The sequence below is a fragment of the Falco biarmicus genome, chromosome 20, assembly GCF_023638135.1.
Source record: "Falco biarmicus isolate bFalBia1 chromosome 20, bFalBia1.pri, whole genome shotgun sequence".
Lineage (NCBI taxonomy): Eukaryota > Metazoa > Chordata > Aves > Falconiformes > Falconidae > Falco > Falco biarmicus.
The window spans coordinates 1,957,624-1,983,275 of NC_079307.1; the positions used below are offsets into that span (position 1 = coordinate 1,957,624).

The window sequence follows — 25,652 nt, forward strand, 5'->3', positions numbered from 1 at the left end:
TGCTAGAGAGCGAGATGAGGGGGCTTGCTTGGGTGCTGCATCTCCGTGGGAATGAGATGCAGGTGTCCATCGCATCACGTGGGAAGGGCAGAGCCAGCCAAGGACCCAGCCATGGCTTGGGGGAAGGAGCTGGGAAGAGGAAGGTTGCAGAGGGCTGGGATAGCCCTGAGCATTGGGAGATGAGCAGCAATTTGGCAACACAGCTCTCATTGTGTTTGCGGTATCTCTTCTGTAGGATTTTTCTTTAAACAGCAGCAGTGAATATCTACAGTGTGTTTAAGGACCCAGCAGCGGTGTTTTCGCTTCCTTCTTTCCATATTTTGAAGTAGAGAGGTGGTCTTATGTGTTCCTGACTCACACCCACCTGGATTTCTTGAGGAAGAGGAGGACTTGTGCAGAAATCCCACCTCGGTGCTTGGGAGTGGAAGAGAGAAGAAAACTCTTCACTCAACCATGCGTAAAAGGATTAACCGGGCTAAAAGGTCATAGAAGATTTAGCTGGGCCTTTAGCATCAGTAAGCCAAGAATTATGGGAATTTGATTTACAAATTAGCATAAAGACCTTATTCTAATAAGCATGCAAACTGAAATAGGTATGTAAAATAATAGCATATGTCAACATCATACACGGAGTGTTCCTCATCCAAAAGAATTATGTGGCTGGGTTGCAGATAACTCCCAACTGGAGACATGGGATGGAAAGGCTGGATCTGGCCAGGAGATGCATCCATGGGGAGGGGGATGGTCGGTCGCTCCCCCTGGGGAAGGGCAGGATTGGGGAGCACTGCATGGGTCGGGGGTATGCATCCTGGGAGGGCACTTTCTCGGTGGAGGCGGGAGGGGAGACTTGGCAGTGGAAGGAGGTAATTGTGCTAATGAATGTGTATAAGAAAAATTATGTGTATCGACATCTTTCTGTGAGTACCCGGATTTATTGCTCCCCCGGGAAAATATTAGATGTGGCTTCGTGGTGGTTAATAGTTACCGTGCAGGTCAATAAAATGTGATATTCACCCCAACAGCAGAAAATAGCTATTTAATAGATAATAACGGTAATAATCAATACCTACATGATTAGATAACCCAGTTATATGTAGTATATAAAAGGAGGGGAATGCGCTCTGGTTACTCAATGGCCTGATTTGGAGTGTTGCTGAACATCTGTCATTCTTGTTGACTTTAACCGAAGCTGTAAGCAGGTATCCAGCACCTCTGGAAATCAGGCCACTGCATGGCATTAATTGGCACTTTTTTTAAGACTCCACAGAGTAAGTGGGAACCCAAGCAGAAAGATGCTTCTGGAAGCAGGTGGTGGTGTGCAAAACAAGTGGGATGGCACCTAAAACAGCTGGGTTGGTGCCTGGGATCTTGGTTTGGTCGGTGGCTTCATTGTGGGTGCTGTGCGTGGTGTTGCACGTGGGGGTTTTCATGCATTTCATTTCATGCTTCCCTGGGAGCATCCCTCCACTGATCTGGTGCTGGTGGCAGTGGGCTGACGGAATATAGTGAGGGGTGAACTTGTGGTTGCTCTGTGCTGCGTATGTGGAGAGAACTTATCCAAGCGTTCTCGTTTGTAATGAGATACATTCCCCACCACACCATGCTATAAGGTGTGCTGGAGTTGGTCCGTGCTGGAGTTGCAGTAGCTTTAGGAGCCCCGGTGGTGGAGTAGAGAGATGTGTGAGGTCCCATACACACCGCCACGTGTTTTAGGATATGCAACAGCTTATTGCCTTTAAAATGCAGACGTGAAGAAGGTGGCTTCTGCCGGTACGTGGGGCAGACCAATGAAGCAGACCTGGGCTGCATGGCCAAGGAGGTATGGGCCAGTCCCCACATCTGGGGTGGGACCAACAGGCTTCTCTGGAGGAGGTCAATAGGAGTTTGACAAGCAGAAAATTATCAGGTGGTAGTTGTGAGTTTGGAGGGGAAAAAAAAAACAACCAAAAACAACCAAACCAAAAAAACCCCAAAACCCAAACAAAACTCTGGTAGAACTAAACTTCTGAAGCATGATGGGGACCATCCCTCTTTTACAGGGCTTGGTGGTGCTGGATCCTCTGGAGGCTGCAGCCAGTTCTAGGATGTCCTAGTACTCAGCAAAAGCTTTTTTTTTTTTTTAATCTGTCCAGGCATTTTGACCACAGTAACCCTGGCTAATGGTTTTTCTGTCTTACTCTTGTGTCAGCCCTGATCTGAGCATGAGATGAGTGCGTTCAATATTGGAAGTGTCTGCTTCATGTATTTTTCTTGCAGCTTTTGCTTAAAAATAGCCATATTGTGATCCCCCCCCCCCCATTTTATTTTTCCCTATGGGGGAAAAAAATTGATCAGTTGACAGATCTAGGTCAAGCTAGCAAGCAGGGCTTGCTGTTTTTTTGTGATAAACCAGGGTGGAGGTGGAGGGGGAGAGCTCACCAGCTTGCTTCCCAGGCAACTCGCAGTCAGACAGCAGAGGTGGGCTCCAGCCTTCCTCCGCAGCCTGCAGAGCACCACGTGGAGAGTATCTTTCTCACCATGGGGATCAGAAAATAAACTCTGTTGCATCTATCTTTCCAAACTTCAATAATAGGAAAGGGCAAAATTTTCTTTGCTTGTTCCCCAGTTGAGAGGATGCCTTACTAGAGCAAAGCTTTAAAGAGGGTAAATATGATATTTTTTTTTAAATTTTCCCCCGGGGCTGCTGGTAGTGCTCCTTTTGATGCGCAGTGGCAAATCTTCCATTAGACTCGGTGGGACTCAGACATGATCACTCAGATGTTCATGGCAAAGGCTTGCAGCTGCCTTGGAGCCACAACTCGGACTTGGAGTTGAGCTCTTGGTTTCAAATAGGGGCCAAAATGAGCAAGGTGCCAGATCCTAGGATGTGGCAGTGGGAGTCTAAGCCATACTGCTGTCTCCCATCTTCAGCCAGCATCCTGCACTCCCGCACATGAATCTTTCTATGCCTTTAGTAGCCTTTCTTTTTTTTTGGGGGGGAAATAATTACAAAGGACAGGCTCTTTGTCACTGCACCCCCTGGGGCACCCTGATCCCAGGGGCCTCCAACTCTTTTGTGGGTGCTGGTGCATCCTCCAGGCATCACGCACCCCTTGTTCTCAGCATGTTTGGAGCTGTGGCTACTAGCCTGGAGGAGCTAGCTGCCTCCCTCCTCCTTCCCGAAGCACGCACCTTGCTCTTGGTTAATAATAAATCAGAGGTGCTGCCTCCGCTGTGCTCTGTTATCTCCCGCCAAGAAGGATATCATGGATTTTTGATGCGCTTACAGTTAATATGTCCAATGCTGAAAGCTGTTGTAAATTAATTGACCTCTTGACCCCCTTGTCCTGTTGACTGTTCCCACTACAGACAGTGTTCGGCTCTTGGCATCCTCCCCTCCTTGCTTTCCCTTCTTCCGACTCCTCCACCTCCTGCATGCTTTGCTTACTAATCAGGGGGAGCCGAAGCAGACCCTCTGAGCAGGGAGCGGCGGTTCTGAGACTCTTTGTAGCAGCGGGAAGCCAGGATCCGGGGGACCCAAGGTGCATAAATTACTGGTGGCTGGAGGATTTCCTTTAAAGCACGGGGGAGGCGGTGATGGAAGCTGGCACAGCATCCTCTGCCATCCCACGGGGATGGAGCGGTGTAGCAGCTGCCAGGCTCAAAAGTCAGCACTGAGGACCTTCTGGAGGTGGGTGGATCCCAGCACGAGGGTGCTCAGCACCTTGTGTGAGGGCACCTCTAGCCCCCTAGCCAGCTAGGGCTCATGCCAAGTGCTTGCTCTTGGAGCCGCGGCGGGGATGGCTTGCAGGGGGGGTGGGAGCGGCTGCTTGGCAGGGGTTTGGTGGGAGGGAGCAGAAAAAGATGCTGTGAGCGTGGAGGTCCTGGACTGGGAGGTGGGTCCTGCTACAGTTTGGCCTGCTTGCGTGGTCCCCTTCCTGGCTTGGCCATGCGCTCCATGAAGATACCAGCCAGGTTTTTTTTCCCTTGTCTGGTCCGGCTAACCTGGATTTCCCTTGAAAATGGGGCCTTTTGCCCCCTGCCGTGTGGTTGTGGGGCGCCCAGCGCTGTGAAGCTCTAAGTTTAGCTTGTGAACCCACAAATGCTCAGCCCGCCTGGCCATTTTGCATCCTCCCGCAACTTGCAATGGGACACAGCAGCTGCGAAGCAGTAGGAAATGCCACAGGAAATTGTGTAATATTAGAAATGAAGCAGAGTGTGGTTTTTATTTATTCCAAAATGGAATAAAACAGAAAAATCACAAATTCCCAGTGAAAGCAAAGTATGGGGAAAATAAGGGTTGATTTTTGAAGCATTTTTTCTTTTGTTCTGATTTGGAGCTTGCAGAAGCTTTTTGTACGAAGTTGTGATTTCAAGCAAAAAAAAAAGAGATCCAAAGGCTGTATTCCAGCAGTATCAAAAGAGCCTGGAGTCTTCGAGCCCTTGTTAGATATTTTTTTTATTGTTATTACTTCAAAACAGATCCTCTGCTAATGTTTCGATTTTGCCAGAAATGGCATTCTTGATTTAAAGAACTGGTTTCAAAGCCAAATCTGACCTGCCTCGTTGGAAGCATGACAAGCACTTAAAGCGAAGCAAGGTTCATTAATACTGTAATATTAACTTGCCATTTAAGTGGGTTTTTTCTCCCCCCCTCCTCTTGTAGGAGTTATCTAATGAATAGCACTAAGTTCCTGGGTTGGTTTGGTTGTTTTCTAGCTTTTATTCCCTTTCTGCGGGACAGATGGTATTTATAGATCAGAGGGTGCCTGTGTTGGAGGGCTTTTTGGTTTTTTGGTGTGAAGTCAGTCCCCAAAGCCAGCACCGGGGTTTTTGATAGTGGGCCAAGGCACAGGAGCTGGCTGGCAAGAGGTGAATTTGGATTTAGCGTGAGTGACATCTCTCTTAATGAAGCCCTTTCTGGAACAAGGCTGGTGAGGAGCGGGATCCATTAGAGGCTGGGGCAGTGGCGAAGCCAAAACCGCGTTGTCACTGAAGCCAATATTTAAAAAATTGTATTATTTATTGTTTACCTCTTGCGCTGCTTTTCTGCGCATCACTGCTTCCCATTGTACGTTTTGGGCTTCAAAACCTGACATCACATTAGCAGCCGGCTCCAAAGCCCCCAAATAATGCATAAACTATGATTATTCCTTCTGATCCACTTGTGTTTATGTAAATGGCTGGAAAAGCGGTTTTCAGCTTGTTTCAGAAGCTTAAGGGATTCATACCAAGCCTATTATTGAAAAATCAGAAAGTGAAAAAGCAACTTCTGAGACAAGGAATTAGCAACTCAATGGCAGCATGCATACCGCTGGCAGTACGGGATCCCACTGTATCACAGACGGGAATTTCCCCGGGATTCAAAAATCAAATCGGTGTCAACAGGTTGTTGGGCTTTGTGGGGAGGGGGGGACTTGAAGGAGGTTTGTGGCTCATCTGGAGGGGTGAGGGTCCGGGGTGGGAGGCTGGAGAGGATGCTGGGGTTCAAATAGTGGTGGTGGTGAGGTTTTTTGGCTGATGGTGTGTGTGGAGCGTTGGTGGCTTTGGCAGCCAGCAGCTGCTGGGCTAATAGCCCCGGCTCTGTGTCCCTTGTATGCAGGGGTGCCTGCCGGGAAGGGGGTGGCAGTGCTTGGGGACACCCCGATGTCCCCAGCATGGCCATCCCCGCTCTGTGCAAGGCTTTTCCCTCTGTCCCAGGAGGGATGGAAACAGATCCAAATCCTTCTTGGGGCCTTGGTCCTTTCCAGCCAGCCCCGCAGCATCTCATCCCTCCTCGCCTGCTGCGTATTTATTTTTTTTTTCCCCCGATTCGGTCCCTTTCCCCCTTCCTTATGTTAATTTCCCACCTGAGCACCAAGTACTTTATAAATAGCAAATCTGAAATGAATTTCCTAGCAGCAATCATTATCTCCCTCGACAGCCATTAAACATTCACACAAGCAGAGCAAAATGACAAAGGGGATTGATTTTTACAGTATGTTGGGGGGAGGTAGGAGAAAGGAAATATGTTGACGAGGCTTTTTTTTTTCCCCACCACACTCCCCTCCCTCCTAGATATTCTATCTTGAGGAATTTAAAATCACCCAGCGCCTCCTTCTTGAGATCAGGTTGGAAGGGGGTGGGAGAGAGCAAAGTTGGAATCAATAAAAATATTTTTTTTAAAGAAAAAAAGCCTTATTCCCTCCTTCTACAGCCCCTGAGAGCCTTGCTCCGATCTGTTGGCTGCGTGTGACTGGTAAACATGAAGTTAGTTATGCAGCCCCGGCTGTTGAGATGAATATGTCAGAGTTAATGCCCCTGAAGATGGAGGGGTGGGCTGGAGGGGGTGGGGGGGGCCCAATCTCTGCAGCCTTCTCAGCAGAATAAATGTGTTGATGCAATAGTTGGGAGCCAGCGAGCTGCTGCCGTATGAGGCACTGTAGCTGAAAATTTAACTTTGATTTCAATTTTCATATTTGTCAGCAATAATTAGATTCAAGAAATGTTTTTGCTGCTGTTCTAAAATACTAATAAGTAGGAGCCTTTGTAGTATGGCTAATGGAGTCTTTTTTTTTTTCCTAGTGGGCTAGAAAAATTCCATTAAAGGGAAAAGTCATACTATATTACCGTGCTTCAACATGCATTGACTTTGCTGCCATGGGAATATCTGTGCTGAGAGACAGTGGTCCTGGTTTTGGGGATGATGGCCAGGAATGGGGCTGTGACCTGGTGGGGCTTCCTGGGAAGGGATGGGGGGGGGGACCCTCAAGCCTGGCTGGGTGGGGGGGTGATGCTCTTTGGGGTGCCTGGAGGCTTCCAAAGTGCTTGTGGGGTGATGTCACGGTGCTAGTCTGGCTCTACTTCAGCCTGCTCGCTTTGGCTCTTGGCTTTTTGGTGTTGCAAGTTTCTGTGGGGGTTTAAAGCCTTCGAGAAATCGGGGTCTCCTCCTGTGGGCTCTGTCAAAGGCAGAAAGGCCCTTTTCATCCTTCTCACCCTGCTGCGTGGATTTCCTTGGCAGTACGTGCCAGGTTTTATCCCAGAGCAATGCCGGAGAGGAAAGTGGTATTAAATTTGCTGGCAATATGCACAGCAAATGGGGGAAGCTCTAAGTTGTGTCATTCTCAAGTTACTTCAGCCTATTAAGCAAACAAAAGCACTTGTGGAGTGAGAAATGGAAATGGCCAACATGGCCCGATTAATCCTGGATGTACAGTTCCATTAATAAGCCAGCTTTTAATAGGTGGCTCTTTCTAGGAGCTGCTGGGGCTAAGAATTGATGTATTCACTGTAATTGTATTGCAACTAATAGGATATGAAGAAAATTGTATGGGGAACCTGTTCCTTCACCACCATTTTCCAGTCAGTTGAAATGATGCTTCCCCCTGGAAGAGCCAGGCGGGGAAACGGTACTGAAATCTAAATGGAAACGGGAATGTTTTTAATTTCAGTGGAGGGGGGGGTTGATTTGTGCTTTTGCTTCCCCATAAAGCTGGCAGAAGCTGAAGGAGCAGTTGGCCAAAATCCTGGAGGAAACGGGGATTCCAATGGCAATGGAAGTGCCCCGTGGCTGGGTAGCGGGGCTGCTCTCGGGGCTGGGCGGTGGGATGCGGCTGCTGGTGCAGGGCTGTGCCCGGTCTGGGAGCTGTGGGGGGGGTCTGGGTGCCCAGGCTTGGGGCTCTGCCCCTCCAGCATGTCACCCGGAGCCTTTTCTTCTCTTCCTTGGCAGCAAGAGGGGCCTTCCCCCTGCGCAGGCGGTGCGGTTGGCTGTGAGAGACCATGAATGAGGCTGAGGTCCTGGCTCCATTCATCCCCTGTATTTATTCAGACCTGCAATCCCAGGGCTCCAACAGTTTGCTGATCCTCTTTGCCACGAACTCTTGTTTTCACAGCCCTGCAAAAACTCTCCTCCTGCCTCGTGGAGCAAATGCACTTGTGCAGCTCTGTGTTCAGAGAGGGATTTGGGCTTTTACTGGTGAGCATCTCTCCAAGGGCTCTTGCAAGAGCAGCGCAGCTGCCAGCGGCACAGTGATGCCCATTGCTACAAATCCCAGGCAGGCTGGGCGGGTCGGCACATCCGAGGTAATACACAGCAGTGCCCTGGGATGCAGCTCTACATAATCTCAATGCAATTGTGGAATAATGCACATTAAAGCAAAGAAAGCATTAACTGGAAGAGCAGACTGATTCGAAATCCAGACGGCCCCTGATTATTGCAACCATCGCTTTGCTAATGGGCTGGGGGATTTGAAGAAGTTTTGCAGCCCCTTTCTGTCTGTTCATCGCCGCTGGCCACTGCTTCGGGGTTGTTTGTTTTTCATTCCTCCTCCCTATTTGTATGCATGCGCTGACCCTTCTTTGGTAGCAGGCTAGAGAGTAAATAGAAAGGGGAGGAAAAAAAAAAAAAGGCAAAAAAAAAAAGCGCCAAGGCATAGTTCAGCTTAAATCCCAGAGGAAACAGATGTGATTGCCTTACAGAAATGGCTCCAATAAGGCCAGAAAGGAATATTGCTTTTATAGCTTTTGGGATATAAAGCATTTAGAAAATGTGATTGACTGGCAAGGCCTAATTTATCATTTGCCCATTTCTCTCACTCTCCATCCTCTTATCCACCCAAACACAGAAGCATGCTCAGACGGACTCATTTCCACATTTTTTTTTTGCTTTCTCTCCTGCATGTAACACATGCAAACCGCTGTTTTCTTGCGTGCTGAGATGTGTGTGTGTGCACATGCAGGCACGTGTTCTCCTGTGCTCCTGGCTCCTTGTCTCTCTGCCTGTGTCATGGATTTATCATCATTCTGCTAAGCACTCAAACTCCTGTGGCTATTTATAATTAATGCTCAGAAACCTGCCAATCCATTTAATGACACTAGGAGGTCACGGCCTCCCTTATAGCTTCCCATTAATCATCATTAGAACAGTTCTGGGTTTTTTACATTCTTTTTAAATGTTAATTCACCTTTATAATGCTCCTTTCAGCTCTGACTGTAAAGGGAGACTCTGTAGTGACTCCAGACTGTCTTGCAAGTGTGTGCAGGTGAAAGGCGCAGTGGGACAATTGCACTTGATAAAGTCTCTTGGATGTCTCCCGCTGGAATGAATTACACTCACAAACTCTGCGAGATGGGATTTCTTCACTGCCCTCTGCTGCCAGCTCCTCGCAGTGATGTTGGCACTGCGCCTTCCCTCCTGGCTCCATCCCTCGGGTACCACTGAGCCCCTCGCGATCGCTCCGTACCTGCGGAGACCCGAGCACGGCAGGGAACTGTGCAGCAAGCGGTTCCTGGAGGGGAGCAGAGCTTGACAGGGCCATGTGTGCTCTGCCAGGTTGTGCTCCGGCACGTCTTTGCTGGGAAAACTTGCTTTGGCAGAAGGTGGGCGCGTGCGGTTGTGCGGTTGGAGTTGTCGTGGCCCCTCAGCATCTTGATTTGGGTGGAGTGTCAAACTTGTCCCTCATGAAGGTTAACAAAAATGATGGTTCACAAACAGCAGGGCTGCTGGCAGTGCTGAGTCCCCCTCCTCTTTCCCCTTGCCACCCTGGAAATGGGAAGCCCCGAGTTCTCTCCCTGTGTCCCAAAGCACCCGCTGTCATTGTCACAGCCCCAGACTCTCCGGGAGCCCATGCGGCGGCAGAGCAAAAGGGGCGTAGCGGAGATGTCAGGTGGCAGCTTGGAGGAAGGAAAGCTCCGGGTGCAATCTGGTAGCTTTTGGCAAGCAACAGCTCCTCTTAAATAGCCCTCTCTTGGCTCGCTGTAGAAGCGATTGTCCCTGCTCTGAAGTCAATCTGTGCTTGCCACTAACAGGAACGGGTCCAAAGTGGTGTGTGCCTGATCCGGATTCTGCTTTTGATCCTTCTGGGAGCAGTCCCCGGTGTGGTGGTGCATGGCTTCGTGGAAGCTTGCTGCAAGGCATGGCACCGTGTGAGCTGCTGCTCTGATGGAGCTCCTGGAAGCTTTTCATAGCCCTAGGTAATAACCCTGCAGAGCATCCTGTGACTCCTGCTTTGGAGCATCCCATGATTCCTGCTTCGGAGCCACACGATGCTCAGCAGGGTGGGGTGAGGCAGCGCCGATACCCAGCCCTTTCAGCGGGAAGCACGTGCAGCCCTGTTGGGTTCAGGGTGGGCAAAGTTTCCTGCTGGTCTCTCTTCTTGGGTGAAACGGGATCGCTCCTGTTGCTTTGGGAACTTCTGGTCTTGGTGAGAGCCAAGCCCAGCCCCATTTCTCTGAGTAAATACGCCAGCAGCATTTGGCTTAATGAACTGTGGCTTTTAATAAATGGCTCTTATCTTGCTGAAGTGCTGCTAAATTGTCAGGATTTAAAATTAGCCTAATAGATTTGCGGGCGATGTTTTATTCACTGGTTGGTTGGAAAGAGACAGAGAAGAGGGGGAGAGATGGCTCCACCCAATTCTCCCTGAATTATACAAGAGTTATTTATTTGTTTGGGCCGAAGGGGAAATGTTCTGGATTAATGTGCGATGCCTCAGCACCTGACTTAATGAGAATTTAGAGACCTATCCCAAACTGATAGTCTCTAATTAATCACTCCATGGCCCCTCTGCTTTGCTGTCCCTGGAATATATTGTTCAAAGTGGTGGTTGGGCTGTGGTACGTACTGCTGGCTTGTCAGGAGAGGGGGACGGGGATGGACTAGGGAGGTTTTTGAGTGCTGCGGTGGCTTACAGGACTGCTTCTTGCAGCTTTGCTCCATGTCCTTGTTGAAGTAGAGTCTGTGTATCTCTGTACCACGTGCATACCTGTGCAGCTTGCGTTCTTGAGCGTAAAGTTGAACTGATCCTTGCTCTGCTTCTGGTAACGTCCTGTGAACTTGCACGAGTGACTTCGTGCCTTTATTTCTTTTGGCAACACTGAGCCAGTTATGATCCTGTTGACAGTTTGGAGACATATGGAGAACCAAGGCAGAGCAGTGTTTTATAATAGAGTAGAGGGATCTGGTTGGGATGAAAGATGCCAGGGAAATGTCAATCATTATCATTACCCTAACAAACTGCTGTACCTGCAGAGATGATAATATTTAGCAATTATATAGCACCTAACAAGCTCAAACAGCACAGACGGTAGCTAATTAAATCTCCCAAAGCTTCCTCTGGGTGGGTGCTCTCCTCCGAGAGTGGATCAGCTTCTGCCCAGAGTGTTTTGTGCGAAGCTAAGCACACTTCTTCCCTGTTTCACAGGTAGGGACGGGTAGCGGTCCTGCGGAAAATCCTCGGTAAGGGTGAGCCCGAGCTGGGGAGCAGGCTGTCAGCCAGGGCGGTGGGCAGTCTTGGCACTGCATTGTGCTGTTGGCTCAGTTTGCAAGAGCGGTGTGTGGCCTTGACTCTGCGACCTGGGTGGCCAAAGGTGCTCAGATGATGGATGCATCGGTGTGCTGGTTGCTTGCCCTTTTTGAAATCAGGGAGAGTTTGCGTGCCGGCAAACGAGGACCCCACCAGCAGCCCTCAGTGAAGCAGAGGTGGTGGTACAGGTGGTTTTGCAGGGTTGGATGGTCAGTGGTGTGGTTTTTCCCTTGTCCTTCTGTCTTGCTGGGCTGCTGCTGTTTCCCCCTTGATGCATCATTCCCCTGCCCATCCTGCATCCCTCCTGACTGAGCTCCAAAGCTTTCTGGAAGGTGATACTTCTTGACCAACGTCCCACGTTTGGTTGGGGCCTCCAAGATCACAGCGATTTGAAACAAGACTTTCAACTTTTCCTCGTTTGTGTTTTTCTAACCTTGCCCTTTCTGGAAAGCAGCAGGTGAAAAGCTACGTGGCCGCTTGGATCCAGCGGAGATCGGTGACCCTTGCCCGGCAGCGCGCTGCTCGAGCCTGGTGAGGCAGCGGTCTCCCTGTGACTTTGTGAAGGTCAGCGGTCGTGTCTGAAGTGGGGCTGGTAGTAGCAATGCATGATGCACAGTGTCAGCCATAAAGGAAATGTTGTATATAAAAGATAAGTTTTTTTTTTTTTCTTTTCTTGTGGCAAAGGAACAAGGCGCCGGGTTCATTTAGCATTCATAAAGTCTTGCTTTGGAAACGCCTTTAAGTACTGCTGAGGGAGACTTGAAGGAGCGTGTTTGAGAGTCAAATGCACATCTCCTTGGGCTCTCCTTTCATCTGCTTTAAAAAACACAATCTTTTTTTTTTTTTAATCTTTTTTTTCCCCTCTGTAAAAATACTAATCTTCTCCAACAGCAGCAGACACCCAGGGTGCAGGCGCTCAGCAATTAGTTCAGTGAACAGAATATGCGAGGAGCAGAGGGAAGGGGAGACTCGGCCAAGTACTGGGAGGATGGTGAAATGCAGCCTGCTAATTAGGAGGAAGCACAGCACGGGGCGGGGGGGGGACGGCGCCTGGTTAATTCAGGTGTAAAGCCGCTAAGTCGCCATGTGTGTCTTCTGCACGGGTGGCAACGTGCTGGTTGGGATGCAGAAGTCGTTCTCAGGGATGCTGGGTTGTATTTTGGTGGAGAGAAGCACCTGGCAGGGAGCATGGGTCTCGGTCTGGACCTGACACCAAGTGGTGGAAGAGCCCAGGGAGGATGACGTGAGGGTCAAGCATGCGGTTTGGCTAGATTTACAGCCTAGCCAGCATATTCCCCACTCCCAGCTGGCCGCAAGTCTCTGTTGGGAGAAGCACGTGGAGGTTTTGGCTTGAGTCCTCCCTGGACTCTTGGCCAACGCTGAGAGAGAAGTGTCTGTCCTCCAGAGGCTGGGCTTTCCCAGCAGAAATTCATCGTGTTTGACCTCATGTCAGCGTGGAAATTCAACGGGTGATTCCTGTTACCAATGCAGGAGGTGAGACAAAAGCAAATAGAGAGAAGAAAGCAACGAGTGTTGTCATCATCCAGCCTTCTTCAGGTTGTGAAGAGCTGGCTTCGTGAGAAGTGTCAGATGGGCAGAAGTTCAGATCAGCCCCTTCTCTTGGCTGAAACTTTTCTCGTCCTTGAAATCTCTCTCCTTCACTCTTCACTTGAGGGAAGGGAATTTATTGCAATGAAATATGTTGTCTTGTGACTTTTTATGAAAACAGCACATGTCATTGCCCCTGTTTCCTGGAGCCAAAGGATGTGGCTGGATTTCAAAAAAGAAAGACTGGATGATTTCATTATTGCTAACAACTGTTCCCACCAAGATAAGGACAGTCTAATCACATTCCCTGTGCAGAAGTGCCAAGGGAACCAAAAGGGAGCGCTTCCGTTTGATTTTTTCCATGTTGTCTTCTGTGTTTTGGTCGTCTTTGGTACTGTGCAGTGCCAGAAGCAGGCTGTGAGGCTAAATGGACTTGGGGGGGAGTCAAGGCAGCAAGAAGCAGCGTTACGGTTATCAGGGCACTGGTGTCCCAGGTTGGAAATGCTCTGCCAGCGGCAGCCTTCGTCCAGCCTGATGTGTGGATTTATTGATTTATTTCACTGACTGCCTGTGGTCAGGGTTTGAGCTCCACTGTCCCGAACTCCTTGAGCGAAGTCTGAACTGGTGGTGGAGGCTGAGCATGCAGCAGAGGGGGAGTTTTTCAGCGCCTTTTTTTTTTTTTTTTTTTTGATTTGCAAGTCCCCCAGAAGCCAAGTGCTGCCCCCCTTATAAAGCAAATTAGATCTTACTGCCAACAGGTTTGCTTTTCTTAATTACGTTTTGCAGACTCCCGATGCAGATACCCCCGAGAGCTGATCCGTAGCTGAAAATTACCTCCGCAGCGAGCACGCTGCATCCTGCACTGCCGAGAGGTGATGCTGACCGTAGCTCAGCCCAGGCAGAGTCGATTTGGCTGGTAACTGCCTGCCCCAGAGAAGGTGAAGGCTGGGGAAGAGCCAAGCCAAGGCGGGGAGGGGGGCAAATTTCAGCTGTGCGCTCCAACACTGCTCTTCTGCCTGCGCAGAGTCGAGCTGCCACGTGTCCCTGCTGAAAAGCTTCGTGTTGCAGGGGGGGAAGTCTCTAGGCTTTGATTTGCCTTGTAGCAAGAGATAACATTATCGTCTCGTCCTTTAATGATTTGAGGACGGAATATTTTTCACATCGATTTATCTATCTCGGTAGCCCTGAGTCTGTTCTTGTGCTGCTGGCGGGTGGGTAGTGTAAAAATCTGTGCAAGCGAAAGGGGATGAAGTAACTCGGTCTTCTTCATCACCCGCTCCTTGTTTGCATGCCCTTGGCACTTAGGAGTGTTGGAAAGGCGCTAATTGATCGATTCCATTAGCTCAGTCAGAGAGGAGTTGTCTTTTGGTGAGCAAAGTGGGGTGCTTTCTTCTGGAGCAGAGGGTCACCGCTTCAGGTCCCAGCAGCGACCACCCAAAGAGAAAAGATGACTTATAATTACATTCGTAATTGAAAGTGATTAATGGTAGCAGAAGAACTTCGAGCGATTTCTTGTAATTAAATACTAATTTTAATTCCTTTGCAGTGCTGAGCACCATATTTGCTTTACTGGTGATATTTATGGCTGCGCCTTAGCACAGTTTAGTATCTTAAAAATACATGCTAAGTGATTAACATTTTTTTGTAACTGGGTAAACAAGTAAATATCAATTAATTTGTTTACTTTGTGTCTGTAATTAGCAATTATTATCTTGTATTTTTGAGGATCTCTATTCTGGAGGATTTGTGGCTTGGAGTGGAAGCAGAGGAACTCTTGATTGCTCCCAGGCCAGGGGAGTCCTGGTCTCTGCTCCAGGCTGTTCTAGTGGCAAAAAAAATATTAAAATAATGAAAAGATAAAAAAAAGAGCCAGGAGAAGGAGGCGGGGATCACATCTGCAATGGTTTAGGCTCTGAGGACTTCATGGCCAAGCTTTGAGCCTGCTGGCAGCGAAGCCTCTTGTGAGGGCTGGGAGCAAGAGGAAGGGAGTTGACTGCACGCAGCAGATGCTCGCTGGCTGTTGCTTGGTCTTGAAGAACAGAAGCGTCACGACATCAGCTGCTTCTGCCAGGTTTTTGCTGTCTGTAAGTGATACCTTTCAAACTCAGCTGCTGCTTGCGATGCTGCCTGTCAAGGGCTGCTTGGGGCTGTCCTCCCTCTGCCCTCGTTCCAGCTGCCAACATCATTTCCTCCTCACCGCTCGTTGGAGAACGCTCGTCTCCTGATGATGCTGTAGCCTTGGCTGGATCTTTGGGGAGATGTCTGCAGGATTTAGTGTTTCATCCTTAATACTTTCACTGTATTGACGTGATTTTGAATTTTGAGGTGTCAAATGGGGCGTGCCAGTGTGGTTTGGGGTTTGGCTGTGGGCAGGGAGCTGATGGGTGCTGTTTTGGATGGTTGTACCTGGGTACAAGCGTGGTGGGAGCATGGATCCGGGCAGGATTCCCATCCTGGGGAGCGTGGGACATGTTGGGAGACCTGCCAGCACCCAGGGACAGCCACAGTGATCTGCTGTAAGTGAAAATATCGGGAGCCCTGGGTTTGTTCATTGCCCGTACCAGCTGTATGGCTCTTTTTCAAGCACCGTAGGGTGAGTGTTGTCTGCCTAGGTGTGCTCGTGTCCTTTCTGCACCTTGACAAAGTTGGTTTTGGATGCGCCAGGCTGGGAATCTGTTTCCCGAAAACTTGGTCCCGCTCACATAGCGACACACTGGGCCAGAAAGCACTTGATGGAAATCATGTCTCTTCCTCACCAGTTCCTTGATTCCTTGCTAATGCTTTTCATTCCCTCTTGCTGCTTGAGAGAGCTGATCGTCTGATTAAATTAAGACAGACACAAAAGCAGCTGGCCTGCCAAAGCCTAGGATTTTATTAAAAATAATATTGTTTACAGAGTTCTCTCCTTTTATGGTGCATATAAAACAGCGTGTTCCACCCGAGCAGCCGGCAGGCTCGTTGCAATTTGCCCGGGAAGAGATGGAAAGACATTAAACCTTGTCTTGAAGGGGAGTAGGGAGGGCATGGAGGAGAGGGAGGTTGGGGATAAGAGACAGAGCGTAGCTGCGACAGCAAATGAGAGGGAAGGAAATGCAAGGAAAAAAAGCGGAGAAAAGGAAGGATGGTTCCCTGTTCCCTACCTCCCCTTCTCCCCTTGCATACCTGTGCTGAAATGAAGCATTCAAAAAGGAGAAAGATCATGGAAGAGAGGAGATAAACTAGGCCAAAGAGCTTCAGCTGGGGACCCAGCCTCCACCCGAGCGGGGAGGAGAGCTGCTTACCCTCCGTGCAATATTCAGGAGCCCTTTCCCGGGCTGTCCATGTGGGTGGAAAAGCTCCTCCGCTCTGCTCTCTGCTCGTTTGAGGTCTGGCAGATGCCTTTGTGAGCCCTCAGGTAGCAGGGAAGGCCAGGGCTGGGGATGCTAGCGGTCCACCCAAGTGCCCCAGCCTACCAAGACCTCACCAAAAAGCTTTCCTGGTTTATAAGTCGCTTATTTGTAGTTTATTTGCACTTCAAGTGTTTGCTGGAGCAAAGGGAGGGGTGCCTGGGGTACGGCATGGCACGATGGGTCGTGGTATGAAGGGGTGGCGGTAAAGCAAGGAGAGACGAAGAGGTTTTTCCAAGGTTGGGGAAGCAGCTTGAGATAGCACCTAAACTGGAACCAGGGCCCCCACCTCCAACACCACCCCTGTGCTGGCTCCGATGGGTTGTGTGGCTCTGGGAGGCGCGGGGGAGCCTTGTTTGTGCCCTGCTGCAGGAGCGCCCTGGCTCTGCTTTGCTTTCTCCTTTCTGTGCCTTCTGTCTGTTTGTTTGTTTGATTTGGTTCCAAATAATTAATTGTAAAAACCCATGGCTAATGGTTTGAATGAAGGATGGATGGGTACTTTAATTAACTCGTGAAAGGATTATACACTTATGTTTTCAGTCTCCCTGACCCCAGTCGAAGTAACAAGGCTTGAACATCCCTGCGTTTGGAGGGAGCTGAGTGAACATGAAATTGTGCTGGGGGGGGGAGGGAGCTGCTGCTGGTCCCCTGGGCTGTGCTGGCGGAGCCGCTCGGACCGCGCTGGGAAGATGCATCCGGGACCCTGATTGTAGTTAGTACCGGGGGGTCACTCCTCTTCCCCCACAACTTCTTCATGGATGGGGTCTCGGGTCCCCTGGGGACTGTGGGAGAAGCTCTTCCCACCCCATTGCCTTGGACCCCTGAGCCCCAGTGTGCCCATCGTGATGCATGCCCTCTGATGGCTGGTTGCCTGCTGGGTTTGACGTTTTAAAGGGGTTTGGTGTGGGTGAGGGAGGTGTCTCAGGAGCTGTACAGAGGCTTTAGAGATTGAATAGAGCTGAGCCACGTTTTGGGCTAATACGTGTCAAATTTGGGTTGAACATGAGCCATCTGCCCTTTCTTTATAAGATGGTTCTCATACAAGCTTCCAAGGTGCAGCGTGAGAAGAGATGCTGCCTGCTTTCCAGCTAACCCAGACTAAATTTAGCCATTGAATCTGGTTGGGAATAAGCACAGCAATGCCATTCTCGGGGAACTGAAACTGCTGAGCTCCCCTGTGTGGGAGGATTTCTGCAGAGCCCGGAGGTGAGGGCAGCGCTAGGTGGAAGAGAGGTCTTAGCAGAGGTGGCCCTGGGTCACTCCTTGCTAGCCTGTAGGCACGCTGAAGCTTGATGGGTGTCAAAACCTGTATTGATCCCTCAGTCTGAAGATGGCAAAAGGTCCAGGGCTATAACAACAGGTATTCCAGCCTTTGCAGCTCAACACGTTGCTGTCTCGTTAGTTATTTGTGTCTCAAGGATCTCCCAGTTAAGGTGCTGAGAAAAATCTTTGAAAGAAAGTGCTGAGCTCCCACCATCCTACCAGCCTTTCCGTGTGCCATCCCTCCCCCAAACTAACTCCTCCTGATGACTTCTCAGCTTTTGAGGACAGTGCTTGAAGCGGAAGGCGTGTCCTGCACAAATTTAATGAGCAGTTAATATAGAGGCCCGATTCCAGCAGGATTGGTGAAGGAGCAAGACTTTTGCAGCTCCTCTGCAGCACGGTCTGGGAAACTGGGACCTGGCTGGGTCAAGGAATTTTCAGAATGAGTCAAAAGTCCTTGGAATATCTATGGGAGGGATGGGCCCATAGCTTGCATCATGCTACTGAGTCACTGGACAATTTCCCATCCTTCCCATTGCAAAACAGTCCAGGTGGGAAGCTTCAGCATTGCTGCTTGAAACAAGGCTGATTGGGCTTGTTCTCTCATGGAAAATGCATGAGGAAAAAAAAAAAAAAAGAATTTCCATGCTTTATTTTGAATCAAAAGTCATTTTTACTCTAAATAAGGCTTTTTTTGGCCTTCTTTCAGTAGTGGTACCTGCCCCTGGAATCCTCCTCACTTATCAGTCCCCCAGCAAGCCGCTCTTGTTTGATTACTAATCTGCCTTATTAGGTTTTAAAATGCGCTTTAATATTTTAGTTTTAGTGACTTTTTTTTGGAGGCCAAATTCCAGCTTCTGAAGTGCATACCTCTCTCTTACTTCAATGGCAGCCTTTCACGTTTATCCCAAGGCATAACATGGTCCTCATGCCGTTTGAAATTAGATGCACCGATTAGAGCATCTCTCAGCCGCCGCTGCTGCTCTGCACCTCAAAGGATGGCGCAGGGAAGAGGCTGGAAGTTGGAGCTGGGAGTATTTATGTGCTCAGCGTGTTGTGTCTTGAGACTTCGTGTTTGTTGTAGCTCTCTCCAAGTGACCTGGAAATAGATGCCTGCTTGTAGGTCATGAAACGCCGTGGTGGCGGTGGTGTTGATGTGTTTAGTAGGAGGTCTGTGATGTGCATGGGTCATGCCCGTGAGGATACGTGTGATTAAACCAGGGAGGAGAGAGGAACACGCAGGGTCAATTGGAGTTTTTGCTTTTGCTCTTGTAGTTTTTTTGGTTTTCTTTTAGTAAGAATGATGAAATGCTGAGCAAGTCACTACAAATTATCGCACCTGATACTCCAGGTTGAGAGCGCTTTCTGGCTCAACTATTTAGTATTTCCAGCTCCTGCTGAAGCCAGCAGCCCCCTAAAACCTGCCGTGCGTGCTCAGAGGTGCTCAACACCCGTTGCAACAGGGTGCAAACCTTGCGGAGCGCTGTCTGACAGTCAGAAATGTGTGCCTGGAGTGCTGTCTGAAGCCTAGTTAGGCGGCTGCTCCGATTGTAATCGCTCCTTGGAGAAACCTCCCTTTGTTAAACAAGAGCGAAGCGTTTTGTTAAGGGAATTCATTTGGATGTTTTGAGTTTTTTATTTTATTCGTTCCACCTCAGCGTGGTTTTGGGGGTATCATATGTATCGTAGGGAGGGAGCGTGATGGAGAGGATGGATGCTGCAGGTGTGGGTTTGAGCTGATGACGATGGGACCTGGAGGTGGAGGATCCGCATGGTGCTTGGCAGAGGAGCAAGGACAAATTCTGGCAACGGTGTGAATTTTTTTCTCTTTAGAAATACTTTTCATTCTCTGAATGCTTTCTCACTGGGGGTGGGATGGTGAAACTTCCATTATGTCAGCAATTCAGAGAGGGAAAGTGAGGTCCCCAGGGGGAGGAGGACATGTTTCACAGAGCTGGCTGGCTTCAGGAGCCACCGAACCCATTCAGCTTGGGTGATGGAGTCTTGTTTAGGAGGTAGGGCTGTGCTCAGAGGTCTGACCTGGTGTCTCACTCACCTGGGGGCAAATAGCGTGATCTAAGTCTGCTTGGAGACGGGTACTTCCCCACCACGATAACCTTTCAACCTTCAATTCTTTGCAAAGCCTATTAAAAGTCCATCTGCACTCCGAGGTGCAGCCTTGAAATGAAGGGGGTTAGAACACTGGTGATGGAGGGATATGGAAATCTGTTGGATTCCTTTATGGAACTCAAGCCAGCAGCCACGCTGCTCTTAATGACCAGCACTCGCTGTCTCTCCGGGTAGGAGTAATACCTGTTGGAATTGGTGTAGCTTCTTCAGTGTCTGAAGGTGGCCAGAAAACCTGCTTGCTCCGATTGAGTCACCTCAGGACATCTTCAGTGCTTCTGTCAGTCGGTGTCTGAGACTTGGCTGTTGGTTTTGGCTGAGCTTTTTCTGTCGTCCCCTGGTCAGAACCCTGGAGCGGTGTGAGAGAGGGGACAAGTGCGTAACGGGATGGTCACGTGTGGTGGTCTGAGATGGATAGGGTGCCTCTCCAGTCAAAGCCAGCGTTACTACCTGAACGGTGGTAAAACAGGAGCAGGAGCTGGGGGTGAGAAGAGGAGAGACGATGATAACTCTATCCAGTGGAGCGGGTTGTCCCTGGAAATAGAACATGAATAAGTAATCTGGATAAATAATGGAGCTGTCTGAACTGTAACAATAAAGAATAAAAGTGCTGAGTGTGGCTTGCTGTGATTTGTGGGGTCACGCCGTCTTGGATGGTGGAGCCATCGCTCCCACTGGTGAGCAGGTGCTCGCAGATGGATCTCGTTGATGTTGCAGAGATTACTTGGGCGCCCGTCGCAGACAGTTCATGGTCCAGTCTGTTGTGACGCTGCCGCACCACCTTTGTGAAACCTCCGAGCTTGCTGTGTCTTAGCCTGCTGCTGAATAACCTCTGTGGGATTACAAAAACCCAGGGCTAGGTGGGATCCCAGCTGATGTCACCCTGGAGTGGCGTTGGGCACACATGGGACATCCTTTGTGGGCGGTTGAGCTGCTCTTTGATGATGGAGGTGCTGTAGCTTCTTGGGGACCTTCTGTGGGGGTTTCACGAGCCTGGGTGGGAGTTATTCCAAGTGCCCAACCAAAATTTTCTCTGCTGTAAATTAGGCTTTCTTTTTCTTTGAAGGAATGTGGCAAGTAATTATTCACGGATTCCTCAGTATGATATTTGTGTATGGGAAGAGTACTGTCATGTCTTACTCAATCTTTTCCTTTAGTGACAAAGCAAAGCCCGGTGTCTTTCATCTTTCTCTAGTTGTCTGCATCTCTCACCAATCTCATTGCTGTTCCGTGGGCTCGCCCCCACTTGTCCGTGGCTCAGGCGCGCAATCAATTGCATCCCATCAGTTAGAGATGTATGTCTTGCGCTGTGGCAGATGCGGTTTAGATTGATCTGAAAAGAAAGGGACTGTCCAGCTGCAGGCTTGGCACAGCCAGATGTGCTGCAGAGGAAGGCAACGTGGTTAGCACAGGTCAGCGGGTAGATGCTAACGTGTTAAGCCACGGCGACCTGACCTTTAGCTTTCTGAAAGTGTGATGTCTAGATTGGGATGAAGTGCTGCAGCTGAGCCCCTTGCATTAAACCAAGTGGAGCAAAACAATTCTCCTTTGTCCTTCTTGCAATGCTCATGTAACGTAAGATTTGCCACCTTTTGTAGCCTGGTCGATTCCTTTGTAGTTTGTGGTCTGCTGTAACACCCCGCTCCTCTCCTGCGCGTGGTTCCCTAGTTGTTTTTCTTCCTCTTTCTGCATGTGTTTAATTTTTCCTCCTGAAGTTTAGCACATCACGCTTGCCCGTATTGGCTTTGCTATCGCTCTCTTCCCAAGGTGATTTGAGATTCTGGTCCTACCCTCAGAGCCCTTCCAGCCCCTCTCCTCCTAGCTTGGCATCATCGATGGATTTTAATAAGCGTGCTCCTGGATCTGTAACACAAGCTGTTAAATGCAAATGCTGGCGAGAGCGGGGCTGGGGACAAGCCCCAGAGGAATCCCGCTGTAGGCTGCCCTCCTAGCTTGGTCGTAAATAATAGATCAGCGCTCTTTGAGAGTGCTTTGTCAACAGGCTGTTATCCCTCCTCCCCTCTGCCCCCAGCCTCAGTGATTACATCCAGACGGTGTTTCCTCAACTTTCCTTGGAGGGTGCTGTGTGGGACTGGCATCAGAAGCCTTATTAAAGTCACGTTGTATCATGTCTACAGCTTCCCTCTTATCCACCAGGTCTAGTTCTGTCAAGGTGGAAATGAGGTTGGTTTGACATGATCTGTTCTTGACAAACTCGTGTCGGTGGTGGTTGTGGGTTTTGTTTTTTATTTTGTTCCCCCCCTTTATTAAATACTCAGGACTTGCAAGCTGTGATAGTTTTCATCGTTTGTTTTAGTATCTTCCCTGTGATTGAAGCTGAGCTGATTGCCTGCAGCTCCTGGCTGGTTTTTTTTTTGGTTTTTTTTTTCTTAAAGATATGAAGATTTCTTGCCTTTTCTGCTGGCCTCCACCAGCTCCCGAAGAGCCGCGCTGGTGGCTCAGGGAAGAATCTGCCTGATTTTTCAGCGAGCTCTCGGGAGACCTCCCTCAGTCTTTTCCAGCTTGTTCTTTTTTTTTTCTTTTTTTTTTTTTTTAACCCTTTTTCCCTTCCTGTGCTGGCGTGAATGCCCATCTCCCTGTTAACATATTTTGGAGCTGTCTGCTTGCTATATACCTTCCTTTCCACAGATATAATCAAACATGGCAGTGAAGATCTCTGCCGCATGCTTGCCTCTCCTGCTTGGCAATGGACCTAACCTTCCTTTTCCTTTGAACATATCCAAGAGCCTTTTTGTTCTCCTCTTGTGTCCCTCGCTAATTGAAACTTGTTTTGCATATTACTGCTGCTGACTTTATCCCTGGATGCCATTGCAATTCTGTTATACTCATCCCTCGTTACGAGCTCTTGTTTCCGGATTTTATTTTCTTTTTTTTTCCTTTTTTTTTTTTTTTTTTTCCTGTGGCTCCTTCTTTATTTCTAGGTCATTGAATGGCTCCAGATTCAGCCGTAGCAGTCTCTTACTATGCTTCCCATCTCCCCTTTGCATGGGGATAGCCTGCTATTGTGCATGTAATATAGTCTCTTTCAGTAACTGCCAGCTCTCCCCTTCTTTGTACCTTAGATGATTTTCCCAGGAGACCCCATCTACCGGCTTCCTGAATTTGTTGAAATCTGGCTTTTGAAGTCTGTTATCCTTATTCCGTGGCTTACTTTCCATCAGGTTGTGAACTCTTATCGTTTCATCACCACTCTCACCCAAATTACCTCCCCCCTCAAAGCCTACAGTCCCTCTGTGCTAGGCAGATCCCAGTCTCAGGCTTTTCCCTGCGCCTTCCCAAATGCTGAGCTCCCTCAAACGCACAACAGGGGCTGGAGGAACCGTGTCCTGACATGTTGACTTTGTGCTTTAAGTCACGTGCATCCTTCTGGCTGGCCCTTGGATGTTGGTTTGGTAAGGGCTTGCTAGGGATGGAGCGCCCGCGCCCTTGGCTCCTGTCCATGCTCTCCCTGGCTCATGCGCGTGCGTTTTGGCTTGGGGGCTCTCCTGGTGGTGTCCTGGCTCCAGCTGAGGACATCGGGCAGTTTGCTGGCATCCTGATCACCTCAGCTGCTTGTCCAAACCCTGTGACACGTGTCTGTGTGTGTTCAGCTCCTTGTAGGAAGGACTGGCTTACTCCCCTGCCGCTGCTTGTGCTGCTGGGGCCTCCTGTGCCAATGCCCCATGCACGGTGGGTGTAAGGCTTTGGTGGCTGTGGCAGGTCCCTCAGGGCCATGGTGGGGCCCTGGGCATGCTTCTTGTCACCGAGCCAGTGACTGTCATAGCAGCTGAGAAGGCAAAAACAGCGTACACTTGACTCTGAACTTTAAGGCAGAGCAGACTTGGGTCGAATCCCATCCTCCGTAACAAAGATATGGCGGGGCCGGGTTGGCAAAGACCTTTAAATGTCAATAAAGCAATTCTGCACAGCCCACAAATCTTGGTGGGGAGCTGACAGGGACCACAGCGCTGGGCAAACTGTCTGACTCCGGAGCAACGGGTCTGGCTCAGGGCAGCCTTTGGCAGAGCCGAGACCTGTGGAGTAGCTGCGGTCGCAAGCCAAGGGCTCGCAGCAGGGTGCACTGATGGTTGCTAGAGCAGATCCGTCTGCTTCAGTGGTTTCTGTGGAGAGCAACGGGAGGGAGACCCCGTTCCCATGGGCTTTGTGGTAGCTTTTTTTTTTAAAGCAGGCAAAGCCAAGCTGCGGCAGCTCAAGCGTGGTTTGTGTAGGGCTTGGATGCACACGTGGAGGGGGTGCAGAGTGGCTGGATGGTGTCAAGGGACACAGAACGAAGTCTGAGATGGCAACAACTAGACAGTCTGAATCATTTCAGGAAAACAATCCCATCCTCTTTGAGTCTAGCATGAGAATAAGAGCAGAGTTTAGCCCCTCCAGCAGTGCCCGAGAAATCGTAACCACGTCTGCTTTGCTTCTGCAAAACGTTGGCACCAACCACTGTGGAGCTAAACCCTACAGAAACCCCTGCCTGGCTGGTGCCTTGGGTTGGTGTTAAATATGGGGATTTCAGGGCTGAGCCTCCCCGCAGCTGCTCTCTGCCGGGCTGGAGCGCGGGAGGCAAACGCCCGGTTAGCCACGCACAATGGGTGCGATTTGGCATCTCCATGGAGGCTGCGGAGCCAGCAGTGGGGCCGTGTGTGCCACAGCGGTGTCCCGGCGTGCCACCGTGGTGGCAGGGCTGCATGTGGGCTCACCCACAGATACCTTCCCCAAACAGGCTGTGGTGTCCTCAGCCCGTGCTCGGGGATGTGTCACCGGTGCCTGGCTGCTGACAGCTGGATGTACTGCTGCAGAGGAGGCACGAATGCACAGGCTCGGAGCTGTACTGCGGTAGAAAATCCGTCCCCTGCACACAAAAGCTCAGGCAGATGTGCTGTGGGATGGGCAGGGTCCTGCAAAGCCAGCCAGGACCTCTTCCCTCAGTGCACGGGGTCAGAGAGATACAGTCCTTCTCAGTAGCCTATAAGGATATTAAACTTAATGTGTTCCTATCCAGAAATTATCATACTTGGGAAACACTCATTAATCTCTGTCTGCCTCCCTGGGTTTTATTGTCTTCCCTTCTTGCGAGCCCTCCTCTGTTGTGACTCTTGCTCTCAATTCATGTCATTTTTCTTTCCACCCAAGTTTTGTCCTCCCATCCCTTCTCCCCTCCCGCACCTCTGCACCCGGGGAAGCTCTTTGCAAAGTCTGTGTCCCAGAGCCCATCAGCTGCGAACTGAGAGGCAGGGGAAGAGCTTTTTAAATAAATCTGGGTTTTATTGGTGGTTATTTTTATTGCTTCGTAAGGCTGTGAGAGCAGAAGGGGAGACAGCTGATAGCTTGTTGGTTCTGGCTGCGGGCAGGTGATGGGCAGGGGGGCTGGTGAGCACTTCTCTGCCCGTCAGCCTGATCCCCAGCATTGCCCACTGTTTGTTGGTTTTTTTTTTGGCGTGGGGTTGCTTTTCCACACCACTGGCTCTGCTTCACTGGTGGCATCTTGTCCCCAGCCGATGCCACAGGCCCCTCATTGCACTGCTGCTCAGCTGCTAAACCTGCAGCTCTCCACCATAGCTCCAACCCTGGTGTGCATGCTCTCCTGCAAACACACAGCGGCTCCTTGCCCTCCCCTATATCCAGGCCCCGGATGACCCTGGATTTCTTGCTATCCCTTTGGATATACAGGGATTTTTCCCTGCTCCATCAGACGGCGTGGTGAAGAGGAGAAGGCTTACTCTTGCACGGCGGTGGCGATAGCTGGGGTTCCTGCCGGCTTGCAACCGCGTTGGGCATATCCCTTCCCTGGAAGTTTCCTGACTGCTAAGCACACTGATTTGTGGAAGTCAAGCAAAATAGGCTTCTTAACTTAATGAGTAAACTAATTTGTCAGGCGGGCGCTGTTCTGTTTCCCTCCGCAGTGCGGGTCCTCTCTGCCAGCATTGCACATCTTGACACGCCGGTTACTGTACGGTTGGGAATAGCTCGGCCCCATCAGCAGGGCTGTAATTTGGCACCAAGGCTCTTTCCACACAAAGATTTTTTTGTTTAATAAAGCATAAGACTGAACAGT

At 49.9% G+C, this 25,652-nt stretch overlaps 1 protein-coding gene across 2 annotated transcripts in view; it reads left to right on the forward strand.

The window, feature by feature from the left end:
• Positions 1 to 25,652, forward strand: part of LOC130141715 (protein CEPU-1) — a 361,301-nt gene that overhangs the window by 12,083 nt on the left and 323,566 nt on the right. The gene's annotated exons all lie outside the window — the stretch shown is intronic.